Here is an 8,158-nt window from a genome sequence, read left to right as displayed (position 1 = left end):
GTACTATTTGGATTTTGTAATGAGAAACTTGAATTGATAGAGCTTGCATTATCTATATATTTAAAAACAATAAAAAATTTTTTCAAAAGGATAAAAGTTATCATTCTTTCTGTGTTATCTATATTTTTAAAAATGATACAAAGTTACAGAAATAAAAAAGTGATAATTATTTTTCCTTACTCTATTCTTAATTAGCAATTTTTACATGCTTGCTCTTCTTTGTTTACAGAATATCGTCTTATTTTAGACAAACACCACACATTTCTTAATCGTTCCATAATACAGCAGAGTGCTTTGGGAAAAGTTTGTCCAAGCTGATCAACAAAGATAGAAATCTATTTTTCCATACTGGTGGTTATGGAATTTTATAATGAGAAACTTGAATTGACTGTATTTAAAAACAATAAAATTTTTTCAAATGGATAAAAGTTATTCTCTTTGTGTTGTCTCTTTTAAAAAATGATACAAAATTACAGAAAAGAAAAAAGAAGTGATGATTATTTTTCTTGCTCTATTTGTAATTACCAATTATCACATGATCGCCTTTCTGTGTTTATGAAATATGGCCTTGTTCTAGAAAAAATTCTGATATTTCTTAATCGTTCTATAATACAACAACATGGTTTTGGCAAAGCTTGTCAATCGTGATCAAGCAAAGATAGAAATCTCTTTCTCAAGATTTTTGATAACTGAATTGTATCATGAAAAATCGTGAATATACAAAGTGTGCATTATTTCTATATCCTAAAACAATAAAAATGTGTTTTTAAAAAGGAAAAAAGCGGTAATTCTTTTTTGTGGTATCTATATTTTTAACAATAAAAAAGCTACAAAGAAATGAAAGAAAAAAATGGTGAGAAGCATTTTTCCTTGCTGGATTCATAATCAACAATTATTACCTGATCATGTTTTGTAAACGAGACGTCTCCTGTAAAATTTTTTGAGATATTTCTTAATTTCAGCTATTTTTCAAAACTAGTGAGAATTGAATTGTATAGTGAGTATTCTTGAAGTGACAGATGTTGCATTATCTATATATTTAAAAACAATAAAAATCATGATAATCAGTTTTGGCTTGTGCATAATTTAAATAGCAATAAAAACATTCCGTCAAAAAGAAAAGGATAAAAAAAGTGATAATTATTTTTCCTTGCTAGATTTATAATTAGCAGTTGTTACGTGATCATTCTTCTTTGTTTACACTTCAGCCTTCCCCACAAATTCCGCTTCAGCTGCGTTCTAAGTATTTTTATTGTTATTTCTTATCTGCAAGTCCCCATCATTTCCTCTTTGAACAGGGAGTTTTTTAAAAAGTTATTTCCATAAATGTGGTGGTTTTCTGGTTACCCTACGTTCAATTTTCTAACTTAATAGCACAGTGGTCACAGAACATGGTCTGCGTGATAAAATTTTTTTTTACAATATTTGCTTAAAATTGCTTTTTGGCCTAGTGTATCTGGCAAATACACATAAATGTCCATGTGTGCTTGGAAAAATATGTATTCTATGTATGTGTTTATATACCCTTACTGACCAGTTTGTCTGCTTGATCTATCAACTATTGAGAGAGACGTGTTAAAATTTCCTACTTAGCGTAAGCCCTTGGTTTTCTCTAGACTTGTCGGTACAGACCTCCTTGAGGGGATTTTATGATAGAATTCAGTGAAAGCATCCGGAGGAATTATAGTATTACATGCAGATGGCTTTCCTACTTACCTCACTCCAGCCCTGGGCAGTGTTCCTTCCCTTCCATCCTGCTGAACTGAGCAGCCCTGTCTCTGGGAACCTTGGAGCTTTTGCCTTGATAAGCCCCAGTATCTCACCATCCTGTGGTTCCAGAAGAGCTGGTCTTAGCTGGGGCTGCCCTCCCAGGGATGCAGGGTCAGGGAGATAAAGCTCTGCCCCAGTCCTATGTCCTTTACTGTGTCTTCATAGAAAAAAAGTTTTGAAAAAACTACCGTGTTCCAATCCTATGGACTTGATCGCAGTACAGTGCTTTCCATGTGCATGGACCCCTTTATGGTCCCCAGCATCAGGACAGGGTCCCTGTTGCCTGTCACTGCCTCTGACATTTTCACTGTCAGACTTCCTGACTGCCATCAGGTGGGTGGTGACAGTCTTCTGAAAAGAGTGCCGGGCACGGTGGCAAAGCTCTTTGGCCAGGAGCTCTTTCTGCACAGAGCAGACACATGGCACTGCTATTTCTGTGAAAAGCAGAACCTCCTGTACACAGTCAGTGTGGGCAGCAAGATGAGAAACCATGTTTTTCAAGGATTGCATTATTTTCTTTAAGGATACAGCCAAGCATTTTATACTGTTTTGTTTTACTACATTTCTCATGGCTATGGTAAGAAACTTTTTACCAGAAAAATTATTAATATGTATAAAGAACACGTCAATGGCCATCTTAAAAAGAATGTTTATGTATCTGATTAAAGAGATTCTTACGTTTGTATGGAGCAAGATGCGGAAGTTCTTGAAAACGATTTTGCTGTAGAACGATTAAGAAATATCTCGATTCGTTTTCATAATATGAGATGCCATAAACAAAGACGAGTGATCGCAGTATATACCGCAAGTGTAGGAGACATACCAACTTAACTTACTAAGATGAAGTGCCACAAAGAAGAGTGATCACAATATAGTTGGTAAGAATTCTGAACGTCTAAGAAATGTACGGACTTGTTTTACGAAGATCATATGCCATAAACAAAGAAGAGTGATCACTGTACACTTATTACTTATACCAAATGTCTAAAAAATATATGAATTTGTTTTAATAAGTTCATATGCCTTAAACAAAGAAGAGTGATCACAGAATAATTATTATACCAAACACTGAAGAAATATACCAATTTGTATTGGTATTAATAAGACAATATGACATAAACCAAGAAGATGAATCATGGTATGATTGCTAAATATACTGAACCATCTAAGAAACATACCAATTTGTTTTAATAAGTTGATATGCCATAAATAAAAAAGTGATCATGGTATAATTAATAATTATACTTAATTAATAATTTGTTTATGAAATTAAAAATATTTTTAATAATTTTAAATATTTATTTATATAATTGTTTAATAATTATATACTAAGAAATATACCAATGTGTTTTAACAAGACTATATGATGCAAACAAAGAAGAGAGATCACAATATAATTGCTAAGTATATGGAACTCTGAAAATATACCGATTTGTTTTAATGAGATATGTCATAAAAAAAGAAGAGTGATTGTGTTCTAGTTTGAAAAGGGATACAAGTGATAATTCTTTTTGTGTTATCTACATTTTTTAAAGTGACACAAAATTACAAGAAAAGGAAAAAGTGATAATTTTTCCAGGCTGTATTTGTAATCAGCAAGTATCACATGATCACTCTTTTTTGTTTATGCAATCTAGTCTTATTTAAAATTTTTTGAGATATTTCTTAATCATTCTATAATACAACAGAATGGTTTTGGAGAAGTTTGTCAAACTTGATCAAGCAACGATAAAAACCTATTTTTCAATACTGATGGCAACTGGATTGTGTAATGAGAGACTTGAATTGACAAAGCTCGCATTATCTATATATTTAAAAACAATAAAACATTTTCTCAAATGGATAAAAGTTATTCATTTTGTGTTATCTGTATTTCTTAAAATGATACAAAATTACAGAAAAGAAGAAAAGATACCCAGTATTGTCTTATTTTACAAAAACACTAGATATTTCTTAATCTTTCTATAATAACAACAGAATGGTTTTGGAGAAGTTTGTTGTTCTTGATCAAGCAAAGATAGAAATCTATTTTTCGAAAGTGGTGATAACTGAATTGTATTATGAGAAATCTTGAATGAACAAAGCTTGCATTATCTATATATTTTAAAACAAAAAAAAATTAAAAGTGAATTCTTTTTTGTTATCTATATGCTTCGAAATGACACAAAATTACAGGAAAGGAGAAAAGAAAAAAGGTGATAATAATTTTTCTTTGCTCTATTCATAATTAGCAATTGTTACAGGGGGATCACCTTCTTGTTTATACAATATTGTCCTATGTTGAAAAAGTTGAGATATATCTTATTTGTTCTATAACACAACAGAATGGTTTTGGAAAAGTTTGTCAGTGTTGACCAACAAAGATAGAAATCTGTTTTTCCGAACTGGTGATAACTGAATCGCCTAATGAGAAACCTTGAATTCACAAAGCTTGTATTATCTACCTATTTGAAAACAATTTGAAAAACTTTAAAAAGGATAAAAGCGATAATTCTTTAGTGTTATCTATATTTTTAAAAACCATACAAAATTACAAAAAAGAAAAGAAAAAAGTGATAATAAGTTTTCCTTGTTCTATTCCTAATTAGCAATTATTACATGATCGATCTTTGTTTACCCACTATTGTCTTATTTTGAAAAAGTCTGAGATATTTCTTAATCATTCTATAACGCAACAGAATGGTTTTGGAAAAGTTTGCCAATGTTGAGCAACAAAGATAGAAATCTATTTTTCAAAACTGGAGATAACTGAACTGTATAATGAGAAACTTGAATTGACAAAGCTTGCATTATCTATGTATTTAAAAACAATAAAACTTTTAAAAAAATGGTACAAGTTATTCTTTTTGTGTTATCTATATTTTAAAAATATATAAAATTACAAAAAAGAAGAAAAAAGTGATCATAATTTTTACTTGCTCTATTCACAATCAGCAATTATTACATTATCACTCTTCTTTGTTTGTGAAATATTGTCTTATCTTAGAAAAATTCCAGGTATTTCTTAATGGTTCTATAACACAACAGACTGCTTTAGGAGAAGTTTGTCACTCTTGATCAAGCAAAGATAGAAATCTGTTTTTCAAAACTGGAGATAATTGAATTGTATAATGAGAAACTTGAATTGACAAAGCTTGCATTATCTATATATTTTAAAATAATAAAAAATTTCAAAAGGATAAAAGTTATTCATTTTGTGTTATCTATATTTTTAAAATGATCCAAAATTACAAAAAGAGGAAAAGAATGAAGCGATAGCAATATTTCCTTGCTCTATTCATAATTAGCAATTATTACATGATCACTATTCTTTGCTTATACAGTATGATTTTACTTTTTAAAAAATTTGAGGTATTTCTTAATAATTCTATAATACAGCAGAATGGTTTTGGAGAAGCTTGTCAAACTTGATCAAGCAAAGATAGAAATCTATTTCCAAAACTGCTGATAATTGAATTGTATTATGAGAAATCTTGAATGGACAAAGTTTGCATTATCTATATATTTTAAAACAATAAAAAATTATAAAAAGGATAAAACTGGTAATTCTTTTTTCGCTATCTACATGTATTGAAATGATACAAAATTACAGAAAAGAAGAAAAGAAAAAAGGGGATAATTTTTCCTTGCTCTTCGTAATTAGCAATTGTTACAGGATCACCTTCTTGTTTACACAACATCATCCTATTTTGAAAAAGGTGAGAAGTTTCTTAACCGTTCTATAATACAACAGAACGCTTTTGGAAAAGTGTGTCGATGTTGATCATCAAAGATAGAAATCTACTTTTCAAAACTGGTGATAACAATCGTATAATGAGAAACCCTGAACTCACATAGCTTGCGTTATCTGCCTATTCTAAAACAATTAAAAAACAACTTTAGAAAGGATAAAAGCCATGATTCTTTTTGTGTTACCTGTATTTTTAAATGATACAAAGTTATAAAAAAAAGTGATAATAAGTTTTCTTTGTTCTATTTGTAACTTGCAATTGTTACATGATCGCTCCCTCTTTGTTTACACAACATGGTCTTATTTTCAAAAAATTTGACGTATTAATCGTTCTATAATACAACAGAATACTTTTGGAAAAGTTTGTCAAAGCTAATCAACAAAGACAGAAATTTACTTTTCCAAACCTGTGATATTTGAATTCTATAATGAGAAACCGTGAATTCATCAAGCTTGCATTATCTACCTATTTTAAAACAATTTTAAAAAGCTTAAAAAAGGATAAAAGTGATAACTGTTTTAGTGTTATCTGTATTTTTTATAAAGATATAAAATTGCAAAAAAGAAAAAAGGTAGTAAGTTTTCCTTGCTCTATTTCTAATTAGCAGTAATTACATGGTCACTTTTCTTTGTTTACTCAGTGTCCTCTTATTTTAAAACAAACAGGAGATATTTCTTAATCGTTCTACAATACAGCAGAATGTTTTTGGAAAAGTTTGTCAATGTTGATCAACAAAGACAGAAATCTATTTTTCCAAACTGGGGATATTCGAATCGTGTAATGAGAAACGTTGAATTCACAAAGCTTGCACTGTCTCTATATTTAAAAACAATAAAAGATTTTTTCAAATGGATAAAAGCTATCATTCTTTTTGTGTTGTCTATGCTTTTAAGAACAACACAAAATTTCAGAAAAAAAGGTGATCGGTATTTTTCTGTGCTCTGTCATAATTTGCGATTATTACCCGATCGCTTTTCTATGTTTACAGAATATCTTCTTATTTTAGAAAAACACCAGATATTTCTTAATCTTTCTATAAAATAGCAGAATGCTTTGGGAAAAGTTTGTCAATGTTGATCAACAAAGATAGAAATCTATTTTTCCAAACTGGTAATAACTGAATTGTATAATGAGAAACTTGAAAAAGCTTGCATTATCTATATATTTAAAAATAATAAAAAAATTCAAATGGATAAAAGTTATTCTTTTTGTGTTGTCTATGTTTTAAAAATGAAACAAAAATACAGAGAAGAAAAAGAAGTGATAATTTTTTTCCTTGCTCTATCATAATTAGCAATTATTACATGATCGCTCTTCTTTGTTTTCCGAATATCGTCTTATTTTAAAACAAACAGGAGATACTTCTCAGTCGTTCTATAATCCAGAATACTTTCGGAAAAGTTTGTCAAGGTTGCTCAATAAAGATAGAAATCTATTTTTCCAAAGAGGTGATATTTGAATCGTATAATGAGAAACTTTGAATTCACATAGCTTGCATTATCTACCTATTTTAGAACAAGAAAAAAAAAACTTAAGGATAAAGGTGATAATTCTTTTTGCATTGTGTATATATTTTAAAATGATACAGTCTTCTGAAAAGAGCGCTGGGCACGGTGGCAAAGCTCAGTTGGCCAGGAGCTCTTTCTGAGTCAGAGCAGACTCACGGCACTGCTACTTCTATGAAAGGCAGAGCCTCCTGTGCGCAGTCAGAAGGAGCTTCTCGGTGTGAGCACCAAACTGAGACACCATGTTTTTCCAGGATTGCACTATTTTCTTAAAAGATACAGCCAAGGATTTTATAACGTTTTCTGTTGCTACATTTCTCATGGAGATGGCAAGCAAACTTGTACCCGAAAAATTAGTAATATGTATAAAGATCCTGTCAATGACCATCTTAAATAGAATGCTTATGTATCTAATTAAAGAGAGTCTTACGCTGGCATGGAGCAAGATTGCAGAACTATTATGAAATACCTGGATTCGTCTTCGTGAGACGAGATGCCGTAAACAAAGAAGTGATCACGTTATACTATTACTTACACCGAACGAGTAGGAATATAACGATTTGTTTTAATAAGATAACAATGAGGCGAACAAAGAAGAGAGGTCTTGTTCTACTTTTTAAAAAGGATGAAAGTGGTAATTCTTTTTGAGTTACTGTATTTTTTACAAGAATAAAAAACTACAAAAAAGAAAAAAGGTGATAATTTTTCCTTGTTCTATTTTTTATTCCTAATTATCAATTATTGCTTGATCATTCTTTTGTTATGGCATATAATCTCAGTGAGAATATATTTGAGATATTTCTTAATTGTGCTATCATACAACAGAATGCTTTGGGAAAAGTTTGTCCATCAACAAAGATAGAAACCTATTTCCCAAACTGGTGATAACTGAATTGTATAATGAGAAAGTTGAAAAAGCTTGCATTATCATGTATTTCAAGGCAATAAAAATTTTTCAAATGGATAAAAGTTATTCTTTTTGTGTTGTCTGTGTTTTAAAAATGATACAAAAATACAGCGAAGAAAAAGAAGTGAAAATTATTTTTTCTTGCTCTATCGTAATTAGCAATTATTACACAATCGCTCTTCTTTGCGTAAGGAATATTGTCTTAATTTAAAACGAATACTAGACATTTCTCAACTGTTCGATCA

At 30.1% G+C, this 8,158-nt stretch overlaps 1 long non-coding RNA gene across 17 annotated transcripts in view; it reads right to left on the bottom strand.

Annotated features, from left to right (window-relative positions):
- LOC135232766 (uncharacterized) overlaps positions 1–8,158 on the bottom strand; it is a 116,073-nt gene that overhangs the window by 24,598 nt on the left and 83,317 nt on the right. For all 17 annotated transcript variants that reach the window (XR_010323322.1, XR_010323327.1, XR_010323321.1 and 14 more), the window contains one exon: positions 1,717–8,158. This exon is cut by the window's right edge. This is a non-coding gene — a long non-coding RNA (uncharacterized LOC135232766). The remainder of the gene's footprint in view (positions 1–1,716) is intronic.

Source organism: Loxodonta africana, chromosome 11 (assembly GCF_030014295.1).
Source record: "Loxodonta africana isolate mLoxAfr1 chromosome 11, mLoxAfr1.hap2, whole genome shotgun sequence".
NCBI lineage: Eukaryota > Metazoa > Chordata > Mammalia > Proboscidea > Elephantidae > Loxodonta > Loxodonta africana.
Note: the sequence above shows the minus strand (reverse complement) of the source record. Positions and strands in the feature narration are given on the sequence as shown.